Genomic DNA, 15,101 nt, shown 5'->3' with positions numbered 1-15,101 from the left:
ACTAATAACCTAATATTTGGAATGAACAAAATTGATACGTAATCTGATGAACCAAACTCCACTTTGATCTTGTCATTTACTCACTTAGTTGTCTATCTCTCAATCTCAGTGCTTAATCTAGTTGTAAGTAAACAGTAATAGGAAGGGATAGTAGAGAGGGTATCGATCTAAGATTCTAAATACAGAACAAATATATTAAAAAAACTAATAGCTTTCTCCTAGTTCCGTCACTACTCAATCAGTGGGTGATTAGTAGTTCTAGTACGTGATTAGACGGGGCATGTATAGGAAATAATCCGAGACCTTATTTCCGTGGTCCTTTATTTCTGTGCTAGTAAGATCTGTACCCCCTAGCTAGTAAGATCTCTGTCACGAAATCTCTCGCCCAGAATACGAATATAAGTATCAGACACCAAGAGCTTTTTAAGATAATGTATACTATTACTACTATGTACTGCAACGACCGGAGACAAGCAGGGGAACGTGGGTAGCTGTTCTCTTTTCATCCTTTTCAAATCTCTAACTGTTTTTTTTTACTTTCACAAAACACCTCCAAGTGGGGGAGCAGTCACTCCTACGTACCCTAAGCATGTTACCCCGGGGAATCAATATATAAATATAAATAAAATGATAGTAGTGTTAATATTTTAAAAATTATAATTGTTCGTCTAAAAAATTTCAAGAAAATAATCACAGTTGTTCGTGTTAACATATGTAGTCATTATATAAAACATATTATAATAAAACATTACCTTTATCTCGTCTGTCCATACTTTAAGCTCATGCTACATGAGACTCATATTCTGTTGAATATATTTGACATGCCATGCCATGTCTAATGTGTTTGTTATCAATATATAGTCTGGTTCATCAAGGTGATATTGCCACCTCTCAATTTAGTATTAATCATCAATTCGTACAGAGGAGTACAAAATCAAGTAGCAAAGAAGAAATAAGGTCCAGGTGTATAGCTTAGCTGTCATATGGCTGTCACGTTATGTTAGAGAGTTAGTTAGATCAAAATATCAATATATAGGCCTTAAGCATAGTTTGTATGGGATTCAGGAGAATAATGTTCTCAATACACTTTCTTTTCTTTCTCTTGTTCATCTTCTTCATTCTATAACTCTGCAATATGTACTTTTGACAGTGTTTTATGTTTAGTTTTCAGATCTTAACTAACAGAAAATACTAGTTCTTACTGAAATCAGGACTTACTGGAAATCAGGACTTAAGGATATCAGGACTTAGATTATCAGAAGATAATATCAGAATATGGATATCAGAACTTAAGTACTGGAGGACTAACAGTTAAGGAAGGAAGCTGATTTACAGGAAAGAATATCGAGACTAATACAAGAAGAAGTTATGCATGGAAAGAGTTAGAGGACTAGAAAAATTATATAAGATATCTGGTTGATATATTTTAGGAGACAGAATTATATTCTATATAAATTAAAAGTTATCTTATAACTGTGTGTCTATATAAACACAGACATAGGTTTATTCTATAAGAGTTACGATCATCGAGAAGATCATACAATTGTAACCTAGCAGCTCTCGTGATATTTGTTCATCACTGATAGAGAACAGTTCCATTATAACAAAGTTTATTATATCGAATACATCTGTTTTCTGTTACTTGTGATTTAAATCGATTTGATTGTATTTTACATTGTATTCAACCCCCTTCTACAGTGTTGTGTGACCTAACAAGTGGTATCAGAGCTTCTCTGTTGACACACATACAGTAAAGATCCAAAACAATCACATCTAAAGAAGCAGAAAATCCAACCAAGCCCGCCAAAACTGAAGAAACTCCAAAGACTCAAACCCATAGTCGATATGAGACTATCAGGGTTCCCATGTTGAGACCTTCTGAGTATCCCATATGGAAAGTGAAGATGGCTATGTTTCTGGAAGCTACAGATCCAGAATACCTTGACATAATTTATGAAGGACCACATAAGCCAACCAAGCTCTCTGTTGTAGTTGCAGATCAGCCAACAAAGACCATACCAAAGGAGAAAAGTGAATATACAGCTGAAGATATCTCATCTATTGCCAATGATGCAAAGGTAAGGTATTTATTGCATAGTGCCATTGATAATGTCATGTCAAATAGGGCAATTCAATGCAAGACTGCAACGGAGATATGGGATGCTTTGGAAACAAGATGTCAGGGAACTGATACAATGAAGAAAAATAGGAGGACTATACTCACTCAAGAGTATGAGCACTTTGACTCAAAAAGTGATGAGTCATCAACGGACTTATATGACAGGTTTGTCAAACTCTTGAATGATCTGTCACTGGTGGACAAGGAATATGACATTGAAGATTCAAATCTAAAATTCCTTTTATCTCTTCCTGAAAGTTGGGATTTGAAAACTACTATTATAAGAGATAACTATGCTCTTGATGAAACTACTCTTGATGAAATTTATGGAATGCTCAAGACTTATGAACTTGAGATGGATCAAAGAAGCAAGAGAGATGGGAGAAAGTCAAGAACAGTTGCTCTTAATGTTGAGGAGGAATCCCCCAAAGTGGTTGTCTCAAAGAAAGGAAAAGGAAAAGCTCTCATCATAAAATCTGATTCAGAATCATCAAGTTCTGATGATGATAATTCAGAAACTGAAAGTCTACCTGAAGTAGATACTGATGAAGAGATGATGAAGCTGTGTGCTCTTATGGTGAAGGGTATCACAAAGATAGCGGAAATTCAGAAGGGGAAAGAAGTTTTTCAGGAAAGGTAGAAGTTCTGATAAGAAGGGCTTTAGAAAATCTGAAGGCAAAGGAGGAAAGTCTGTCAGAGGAGATTACTCAAATGTCAAATGCTACAACTGTGGTGAGAAAGGCCATATATCTCCTGACTGCAAGAAAGGAAAGAGTGACAAAGGCAAGGCTCTTGTCACAAAGAAGAAAAGCTGGAGAGACACTTCAGATTCTGATGATGAGGAGAACTATGCCTTGATGGTAAATGCTGATAGCAGTTCTGATGCTGCTGAGTTAAAGGTACCTCAAACAACTTATGCCTTTCATACCGATGATATTATTGAGTTGAGATTATATCTTAAAACCATGTTTATTAGCTATAGAGATCAAACTTTAACATGTGAAAGATTAACTTCTGAAAATCTTGCTTTTAAAAAGAGGAATGATTATTTAGAAAAAGAGTTAGTTATGTTCCATCAAACTCAGAAGGATAGAGATGATGCTTTCTATGTTAGAGATGAAGTGCTAAAAATGAATAAATCTCTAAAAACTGAGTTAGAAAAAGAGAGAGAGATTATCAGGACTTGGACTAAATCTGGCAGAACTCAGAATATACTAAGTAGTGGGAACTGGAAAGAGGGCTTAGGTTATGGAGATGAGAAAAGTGAAAAAGGAACTGAACAAGTTAAGCCAATTATTGTTAAACAGACTACTAAGCCAAAGGTAAATCCTGTTAACTTTGTAGCTAAAACTGTAAAGTCTGATTCTGAAAAGATGAAAGATATTGAGACAGAAGTGATAGCAGAGTCAACTTCTGACAAATTAGAACAGGATAAACCAACTGAAGTCAACATAGGCTTAATGAAAAAGAAGCAGCTTAAACATAAGCTGAAAGAGATTCCCAGTGTAAACAAGGTAAAGGTAGCTAGGAAAAATAGGAATGGAAAGGAAGGTGTGAATAAAAGCAATAATTATATGCCTGTTCCTAATGCTCCTAGAAAGAAATGCTATTACTGTGGAAATTCTAACCATCTGGCTTCTTTTTGCAGGAAGAATAAGAATATAAACTCCTTACCTTCTAAGTTAGGAGTTAAGAGTCAGTCTGTTAGGTTTAAGCCACAAAATCCTTGTTTTCACTATGATAGTATATGGTATTCCATTTATACTTGTAAGGAATATCATAGTTTATACTATAATTATTATCAAATAAAACCTTATTTGAAGAAAGTTACTTTAATTCCTTCTAGTGTAAAGTATGATGCAAAGTATGATACTGTTAATACTGATAAGAAAAATGTTAGCATAAACTTTGATGCTAAATCTGCTGCAAATGTTAACAAACTTAAGAAGGCCAAAGGATCCAATCAAGTCTGGGTCCTTAAAACTAACCATTAGTGGTCTTTGTGATTGCAGGGCAACAGGAAGAACATCCTAGTTCTGGACAGTGGATGTCCATGACATATAACTGGAATTAAAGCCCTGCTATCAGATTTTATGGAGAAAGTTGGCCCAGAAGTTTTTTATGGAGATGGTAACATTGGAAAAACTCTGGGATATGGTAAGATCAATCTTGGGAATGTCATCATTGAAACAATAGCTCTTGTCTCAGGACTTATACACAATCTGTTGAGTATAAGTCAAATCTATGACAGAGGTTATCATGTGGATTTCTTTGAAGAACACTGTGAAGTTATAAGTAATTCAACAGGCAAAGTGGTTCTGAAAGGATACATGCATGGTAACATTTATGAAGCCAGACTTTCAACAAGTACTGATGGTTGTGCAATCTGTCTGTTGAGTAGAGCATCAATTGAAGAAAGCTGGAATTGGCACAAGAAACTCTCTCATTTAAATTTCAACAATGTAAATGAGCTTGTAAAGAAAGATCTTGTGAGAGGACTGCCAGAAACAGTATTTGCTCCTGATGGCCTTTGTGATTCATGTCAGAAGGCAAAACAAAGAAAATCTTCTTTCAAGAGCAAAACTGAGTCATCAATTCTTGAGCCTTATCACCTACTGCATGTTGATCTATTTGGTCCAGTCAATGTCATGTCTATTGCAAAGAAGAAATATGTTATGGTTATAGTGGATGAGTTCACAAGATACACTCTGGTGTATTTCTTGCACAAGAAGACTGAAACAACATCTACTCTAACTGATCATGTCAAACAGCTGGATAAATTGATCATAGATTCTGTTAAAGTAATAAGGAGTGATAATGACACTGAGTTCAAAAATTCAATCATGGAAGAGTTATGCAAAGATCATGGAATCAAACAGGAATTTTCTGCACCTGGAACTCCACAGCAAAATGAAGTTGTAAAAAAAAAGAACATGACTCTCATTGAAGCTGCACGAACAATGCTTGATGAAGCAAAGCTACCAACCTATTTTTGGGCTGAAGCTGTGCAGACTGCTTATTTTACACAAAATGCTACACTTATAAACAAACATGGAAAAACACCATATGAGATGGTGAAGAAAAAGAAGCCAAATATGAAATACTTTCATGTATTTGGTTGCAAGTGTTTTGTTCTTAAGACTCATCCTGAACAGCTGTCAAAATTTGATCTAAAAGCTGATGAAGGAATTCTTATCGGATATCCACTTTCCACAAAAGCCTTCAGAGTCTACAATTTAAGAACAAGAGATGTCATGGAATCTATCAATGTCTCTTTTGATGATAAGAAAATTACTGGACTTGAAGATTTCGATGATTATGATCAGCTGAGATTTGAGAATGAAGATTTAAATTCTGATTTTGGAAATTCTGATGACTTAAATCCTGGTCCTGTAAGTTCTAATATCGTTGAAACTGTGGTAATAACTCCAAAGGAAAATGCATGTATCCAGGGGGAACAAGCTGAAGAACCTACCACATCTCAAGACTCTTGAGAAACATCAGAACTTGTCACTGGCTCTTCAAATTCTGATTCATCTAGTTCTAATGAGCCAAATTCTGATAATTTTGGAAGCTCTGATTCTTCAACTCCTGAAAAATCAAATTCAAATTCTGAAGTCTCAGAGAGCATAACTACAGGGGGAGCATCAGAAAATGCTAATGGAGACATCATGGATCATGGGGGAGGATCTAGTTCTAGAGATCAACTTCAATCTGCAATGAAGTGGACCAAAGCATATACACCTGATTTAATCATTGGAGATCCTGAAGCAGGTGTCAGAACTAGAGCTGCAACTTCAAATGAATGTCTTTATCATTCTTTTCTATCTCAGACTGAACCAAAGAAAGTGGAAGAAGCTCTTCAAGATGCTGATTGGGTGCAAGCAATGCAAGAAGAGTTAAATGAATTTGAAAGAAATAAAGTCTGGACCCTAGTGCCAAGACCAAAGAACATATCAATTGTTGGTACAAAATGGGTGTTCAGAAACAAAACTGACAGTGATGGCATAATTACAAGAAATAAAGCAAGACTGGTTGCTAAAGGCTACTCTCAACAGGAGGGTATTGATTATGATGAAATATTTGCATCAGTTGCTAGATTAGAAGCCATAAGGATCTTTTTGGCTTATGCTGCTCACAAGAAGTTTAAAGTCTTTCAAATGGATATGAAAAGTGCTTTTATCAATGGAGAATTGGAAGAAGAGGTATATGTTGAACAACCTCCAGGCTTTGTAGATCCTAAATTTCCTAATCATGTCTACAGGCTTGATAAAGCACTTTATGGCCTTAAGCAAGTTCCAAGAGCATGGTATGAGACTTTAGCTCAATTCCTTCTGGAAAGTGGATTTCACAGAGGCACAATTGACAAGACTTTATTCTACCTCAACCATGGAAATGACTTACTTTTGGTACAGATTTATGTTGATGATATCATATTTGGTTATAATAATTCCAAACTGTGTGAGAAGTTTGCAAAGCTAATGCAGTCATGATATCAAATGAGTATGATGGGAGAACTCAGCTATTTTTTGGGCCTTCAAGTCAAGCAAACTGAAGAAGGCACTTTTATTTGTCAATCCAAGTATACCAGAAATTTACTGAAGAAATTTGGAATGCAAGATTGTTCAACTGCATCCACTCCCATGGCCACTGCAACCAAGTTAGATAAGGATACTGGTAAATCAGTAGATATTACTAACTACAGAGGTATGATTGGCTCCTTACTCTATCTAACTGCAAGTAGACCTGATATCATGTATGCTACCTGTCTTTGTGCAAGATTTCAGGCTGATCCAAGAGAACTTCACTTATTAGTTGTGAAAAGAATTTTCAAGTACCTGAAGGGTATAGCTGATCTAGGATTGTGGTATCGTAGGGAATCAGATTTTAAGCTAATTGGTTACTCAGATGCAGATTTTGCAGGATGCAAAATAGACAGGAAAATTGATTTCTTGGTTTAGCAAGAAACAAAAGTCAATTTCCACATCAACTGCAGAAGCAGAATATATTGTTGCAGGAAGCTGTTGTGCACAGATTCTTTGGATGAAGAATCAGTTATTGGATTATGAGTTAGAATTTTCTAATATCCCTATTTACTGTGATAATCAAAGTGCAATTGCCATGACAGGTAATCCAGTTTAACACTCAATGACAAAGCACATCAGCATTATGTACCATTTCATAAGGGAACATGTGGATGAAAGTACAGTGGAATTGCATTTTGTTCCAACAGATCAACAGCTAGCAGATATCTTCACAAAACCACTATGTAAAGCTACTTTTATAAGATTGGTAAATGAACTTGGAATGGTTTCAGGTTCTTTCTCTAAATCTGCTTAGTTTTGTTCTATATGTAATATGTGCTTAATTTGAAAATTCAATATATGTTGATTGTTATCTGATGTGGATTTATATACTCTGATAAGTGTTTTGAATGTTCTGTGGCTATTCAATCCAATGAGGATAACTGTGCTAGATACTGATCTAGTAGTCTTTAACATACTAGAAATCCCATATTTTAATTAGTTGTTTATGTGGAAACTCATTAATACAAGCAGATTCTGTTAATGAGCTTAGTCAAGTTTACTTTGTGTATCTTATTACTAAGTCACAAACTAGATTCTTGTTTCTTATCTGTCAAATTCTGATGTCAGTAAATCTTAAGAATGAACTAAGTGCTGATAAGCCTCACTTATCAAAAGAAAAGAAACGAAAAGAATAAAAGTCAGGTACTCTTTTGAGATCTAGAGTAAAAATGTGGAAGGAAAGACCCGAGTGCATTACTGGTATTAAGTAATATGCTGTTAGGTCCCAATATTTTTGTAGACCGGGGGGGGGGTTGAATAAAACTCTACCATTTAACAGAATTTAATGCCGAATAAAAAAGTGAAACAAAATTCAAGTTAAATAAAACTATTATTAAACTTGAAAGGTGTTACAACAACGGTATCGTTTACAAGGGATTAATCTCAAATAAATTATCACAAATCTAGAATAAATTCGACATGAACTTTTTCTATTTTTGCAATAAAAAGATCAAATGCTAGAAGCGATTTGAGATTAAGTTCTAGGGATTTTGATCCGCTAGATAGTTACACAAGAATAAAATTATGATTTCTAGTGGTTTAGATTTAACTTTAATTGCTAGAAATTAATAATCTGATTTTGGCAGTTGAAGAGATGAGATGCCGTGTTTATGTCTTCTGCTGGCTGTTGTTCTTTTGGTTCTTGAGTGGTTGAGATATTATAAATGATCTGCTACACCTGTATTTAATAATTCAATCAACAGAGATCAATTGAACTGGCAAGACAATCGGTGAGACAATCTGTTGAACTAGCAAGACAATCGGCATAACAATCTGTTGAACTAGCAAGACAATCGGCATGAAAATCTGATTGAACTAACATGACTTTCGGTATGACAACTGATTGTCATACCAGTTCAATTGATTGTCATGTTGAATTAATATTGAATATAAATTCAAAATCAATTCTAAAAATTCATAATATTAATTCAGAATTAATTATCAATTAATTCAATTAATCAATAAATTAATCTTTGCAGATATAATTTATTTTCTTAATTAAATTATATGACTTAATTAATTAATAGAGAATTAATACTACTCTTGAACATCAACCATTCTTCTGAAAATTATGAATCAATTCCACCACTTCAATGTTGACACTCGATGAACTGTCTGGTTCATGAGTGACTAACTTCCGTGACGTTTCTTTATGACTTGACTTTGATAACTTGATTTTCTTCAGATTAAATCCCTATAATTATTTGATACCCTGACAAGATCTCTGTCACTTGATTAAATCCACAATCTTGATTTATATCATTGAGGCTTGATCAATTTCTTGAACTTCTTCCAGTAAAGTAATTCCTCAAGTCTGTAGATGAATATTATTTCTGAATCCTTTGACAGATGTTACTTTGTGAGATCTCTTTGAAGGTAGATTCACTATTTATTTGTTACATTCTTATTTGAGTTGAGTTAAATCCTCGAATAAACAAATAGGCTATGACATATGCCTTTCAATCTCCCCCTATTTGTTTGTTAGACAATAACAACAAATACCTAGAGGATAACTCAACTAACAAATAAGAAAAAGATGTAAACAGAAATGCAAAGTAAATAGCAGAATAGTTCTGGATTATATTTAACATTTGCAGATTCCAAATAGATGTTCCACTAGACTGAACATATCTTCAAGTAGTTTCATTTTCATTTCCTTGGTTCTTCAAATCTCAGCCAGATAATACTTTACAGTCTTGAAGTAATTATTAGCAGCTTGTTTTGTACAACCACATTTCCTGTTGAGAAGCGCATATCTCTCTTGCTTCTCCCCCTATGAGAATCAACTGCTTAAAGGAGATCACCTTCGTTTACCACATCTCCCGTAGAATAGGATCCGCAGATAAAAACTAATGGTACTCCCCTTTTGGAAAACAGCTTCTTCCCTTATGAAAAATAGTGATAAACTAAACCACTTCTTCTGATTATTAGGAAATCACCTTGTGTTTACCACCTCTCCCGTACAATAGGATCCATAGTTACAAACAACAATGGTGTGGTGTAGTGTACATGTGCTTTACCTTTACTTTTTTCTTTCCTCCCTGCTATTTCCCCCCTTAGTTGAGGAATCCTCCAAACTATTACTTAAGCTTTTATCTCCCCCTTAGAGAAGGAATGTATGCCGTTGTCTAAAAGAGTTCTCATATTCCACTTAGTTGGAAAAGGAATAACAAGTAGTTTCTCTTTCTTCCTCACTGTGAGTGTGTGATTCTGTTTAGTGTACCTCACATATGTTTCTTTCTTCTCTCCACTCGTGTTTACACTCATTCTCACAAGTGTATCACTCCTCTCATAGCTCCAAAACTCAGCTGTACCTGCAAGAAAAATCACCTTAGCCATCCTTAAGGAGGTCACAGGTGGTGCAATGGGAGTTCGCAAATCCCCATCCTTGTTAAACTCGTCAGATGAATCTGAGTCATAATCTAGAAGTTGCTAGTTTCCCTTTTTGGGTTCCAGATTTGAACTATGGGAAGGTAAACAATGATCCAACGAATTTAGCATAAAGATCAAAGTTCCCTTCTAATGTCTGTGAAGACATTTCCTTGTGACTCATCAGGTAATATCTGAATCATTGTCAACAAGTTGCCGATCTGTGCCTATGTCAGATCCACTATCCGCAGATGCATCCAGGGGATTTAAGCTTGGGGAGGTAGACACTGACCACTAACATATGGCTATTGGATCAGTATCCTCTCCTAACACCTGTAAAGGCAATTGGTCCATTAAAGAACCTTGAACAATCGAATCTGACCTTAAAATGGTCGAAACTCTTGTTTCTGTCAACTCCTCCTCTGTGTGTGTAACCTTTCCTTGTGCATCAAGAATTGTTTATGTTTGAGGTGGTGACACTACATCGGATACCCAGGACGACAGGCAAATTTCAATAGACGCACCATGTTGAGAGGATGAATCTAGTAACTGTTTTTGTGCCTTTTCAGCCATTTCATCTTTTTGAGAAGATGTATGGGGGCTAGCAGTTGTCTCGGTTTAAATACTACTCATCTTTGTAGGAGACAGAACTGCTGGGTTGACTTCAGAACCTTCCTTATGTGGTGCACTAAGGTACTATCTTCCTCACGCTCATTCATACTTTATTTTAGTGGTAAGAGAGTGTTGGTTGGTTCCGTTTCTGTGTTTGTCTTTACAGTCTGGGATAGAAGTTGTGGGTTTTCAATCTCATGACTATCAATGAAAGATGGCCATTGGAGGCTGAACCTGTATCACATAACATATGGCAATATAGATAAAATATACTTAAGATCTATAATGAATGAAAATTATACATTTAATCTTTTGAGAGAAATGATGTACAATAGTGATTTCAAAAGATTTTAATGAAATAAGAAATCACTAATGTAGAAGGAAGTTTGATTTTCTCCTAAAACTGTTCGAGTGCACAAGTCTGTGTGTAGACCAACATATAACATTATCAATATATCATTGCATAAATAAAACAATATGTTTGTGCCTAGTGATAAGAGAGTTATTAATATGACGACTCTACTAGATCATATTAAACTGTAACTTCAGTTAGAGTGCCATACCATGTCCTTGACGATTGCTTGAGTAGTACACTAGTTCTTACCAACCTGAAGTGAGATTGTGAAGAAGAGATTGCATAGTCCAATAGATCTGCAACTGCAAAGTCCATGAACTGTGGTGCATTAACTTCCTCTTTTGACTCACCAACCAGGAGTGCACTTGTACACATCTTCAATGATAACATTTCCAGCTTGCAAACAGTCATATCCCTCAGTTAAATCTTTGCAGTTATCTCCAAAGGTAACCACTAGGCCAGCTTTCTCAACTATATTTGATATCAGGGCTATATCTCCGATCATATGTCTTGACGATCCGCTGTCAAGAATCCACACTACCGGTTCCACCTATTTAATGCCCTGCAATACAAATGGATTAGACCTTCTTCAGAACCCAAACTTGGTTGGGTCCGGCATACTTGTAGAATTGGCCTTTATCAGGAAAAACAACATTCTTAACTTTTATGTTCTCAACTTTCTCAACAACTGGACATTTGACCTTGTAAACAACCTTAACAAATTTATGTCTAAGCTTAGGCACAAATGTTTCCTTTCTAGCCTTAGGAGGACTAGCAGTCTTGGACCTATCATGCTTCCTATTATTCACATGCTGACGAGGAGTAGTCTTATCACTAGAAATATTCTTACCATTAAAATAAGCATACATCAAATTAAAAGCACAAGACATACAATTAGGAACACCACATACTTTATGAGAGGGATTAACAATAGGCAAATTATGCATGGTAGACATGGCATTTTTGTTATCCAACTCATGTGTGTCTGAGTTAGTCTCAGTTGCTTTCACAACTTTGACTGGAACTTTCGACACACTTGGCTTGGAAACAACCTTCTCATTAGCAAGATCTCCAGCATGTATTTCTTCTTGAATAATAAAGGAGGTCTCATCAAATGGTTCAAAAATTGATTCTTTATATAGGGGTTTATCAACACCCTTAAACACATGTGGTACTTCCCTACCTTTAGCACATACATGAGGAGGGGAGTTTATGCCTAATTCTCCAATAACAACATTGTAATCAAATCCTATTCCAGATGTTTGATTAATAGCTTGCTTATTGTAGAACTCTTTAGCCTTCAAACAAGAATTAAAGTAAGCTTTAACCTTAGTCTCAAGACCGGTGATCTTGTCTTTGAGAATAGTTTCCAGTTGTCTATAACTGTTAACTCTATTCTCTAGAAAAGATACTTGTTCTTGTAAATTGTCTTGATTAATGTGCCCAAGTTTTAATTCATTGACCTCTTTCTCAAGGTCTTTGATCTGTTGAATTAACATTTCATTATCACGACGAGCACAATCTAAGGAACCTCCTAGATGATAAACTAATTCAGCATCAGTAAATTTTACCTCTTTTCTTGACGATGAAGTATTTCCATCAATAGCCATAAGAACAAGATTCCCATCTTCTTCATCTTCACTATCAGTATCATCCCAGCTTCTTCCCTTTTCCAGATAAGCCCTTTCAGAGTTACTCTTCTGATTTAAATCATAAGAGTTCTTCCTTACTTGCTTTGGCTTCCTGCATTCTGTGGCAAAGTGTCCCAACTCATTGCAGTTAAAGCATCGAATGGTGCTCCGATTAACCATCCCTATTTTGTATCCACCACCACTGGTGTTAGAGGATGAAAATCCACCTTTCTGGAATCGGTTGTAGTTGGACTTGTACTTGAACTTGGGATTTCTCTTGAATCTGACATTGGAGAATCTCTTGACAATCTGGGCCATTGACTCATCTTCCAATTGCTCCAGCTCTTCCAATGAGTAAAAATCATCACCGGATTGATTTGTAGTAGGAGGATCATATTCTGACTGTTGAGATTGTTGTTGTTATTGTTGACCTTCAGCTACTAGAGCAGTAGACTTGCTGACCACTCTACCTTTCCTGTAGACTTCCTTCTGCTGAATCTGCTCCAACTCATAGGTTTTTAACACACCATAGAGCCTTTTCAAAGAAATCTCACTCAGATCTATCGCTTCTCTTATGGCAGTGATTCTATGTTCAAGATGAGTTGGCAGTGTTAAAAGGAACTTTTTGTTGACCTCCCTGAATGAATAATATTTTTCATTTATGTTCAGGTTGTTGATCAATGCATTGTACCTCTCAAACACGTCAGTAATTCCTTCTCCTGGATTGAATTTAAAATGTTCATACTCAGAGGTTAGGATCTGTAACTTGTTCTCCCTAACTTTCTCTGTGCCTTCATTAATCACCTCAATAGTTTCTCAGATGTGTTTGGAATTTTTACAGTTCATCACATGTCTGTTCATCAACGGATCAAGGGAATCAACTAAAATTAATTGAAGTCTGGCATCCAAGGAGGCTTCTTCCTTTTCAGCAGGAGTAAAATCCCCAGGCTCCTTTGCATAGGTTCTAGCTTTGGTAATTACAACATTATCTTCTATAACCTCTGGTTCAATAACCATCGGAATTTTTGGACCCTTCTTTAACACGTCCAGATATTTGGGATTTGCAACTTGTAAAAACAAGAGCATCTTCTTCTTCCACATAATATAATTTTCTTTATCAAACTGTGGAATTTTAACGGTTCCAACTTTTCGTGAAGTCATTATGAATTTTTGAAGAAATAAAAATTCAAGGAGTTGAAAAATCACAAAAGTCTAGGATCTTCATTTGTTTGTTAATCAGAAGGCTCTGATACCAATTGTTAGGTCCCAATATGTTTGTAGAAGGGGGGTTAAATACAAATTCTACTGTTTAATAGAATTTAATGCGGAATAAAAAAGTGAAACAAAATTCAAGTTAAATAAAATTATTATTAAACTTGAAAGGTGTTACAACAACGGTATCGTTTACAAGGGATTAATCTCAAATAAATTATCACAAATCTAGAATAAATTCGACATGAACTTTTTCTATTTTTGCAATAAAAAAATCAAATGCTAGAAGCGATTTGAGATTAAGTTCTAGGGATTTTGATCCGCTAGATAGTTACACAAGAACAAGAGAATGATTTTTAGTGGTTTAGATTTAACTTTAATTGCTAGAAATTAATAATCTGATTTTGGTAGTTGAAAAGATGAGATGCTGTGTTTATGTCTTCTGCCGACTGCTGTTGTAATATCCAGGATATATCGTGAAATTATTTTTGTTATTAAATAATTATTATATGTGTTCAGTATCTATTCTGTGAATTATTTGTTAAGTGTTAAATGTGTTTGGATGTTTAAAAATATTATTAATTGTGTATTTTAATTTTTATATGTCCAAAATAAAATATAGATAATTGTCATATCTTCCTAATTATTTTTATGTTGATTTATGAATTTATAGGAATCATATGGATTTTATACAATCTTTTTCCGGGTATTTAAAATCTATTTTATAAAAACGGGAACCAACCACCGTTATCCGTTTTTACGTTTTTAGAACCCGAAACTCTTTCGAGAACTCCGTATTCCGGTCACTGGAAACTGGGTTCTTCGCGACCCATTTCTGTTCTTGGTGACCCGGAGTTCCGACCCGGTTTGACCCGGTTTTGATCCAAAATTCTGTAAAATAAATTTCTAACTTCTGTTTTTACAGTTTAGCCCCCCAAGGTTTCCCAGCTTTGCAGAAATTGGATTTCTGTTTCAAAAACTTTTAAAAATAAGATTTCTTTTATAAATTCATTTCCAAAATTTGTTTTTAATTTCTAAAAATTCTAAAAATTATTATTTTAATTCCAAAAATTATTTTTAATTCAAAAACAAATCTAAATTAATTAGTTAATTAATTTCAGTTAATTTTTAATTGATTAATTGGTCAATTAATTCGAAAATTAATTGATTTAATTAATTGATTAATTGATTTTAATTAATTATTTAATTAGATTTAA

Source organism: Apium graveolens, chromosome 1, assembly GCF_009905375.1.
Source record: "Apium graveolens cultivar Ventura chromosome 1, ASM990537v1, whole genome shotgun sequence".
NCBI lineage: Eukaryota > Viridiplantae > Streptophyta > Magnoliopsida > Apiales > Apiaceae > Apium > Apium graveolens.
The sequence above is the reverse complement of the archived record's forward strand: the minus strand, read 5'-3'. Positions refer to the sequence as shown.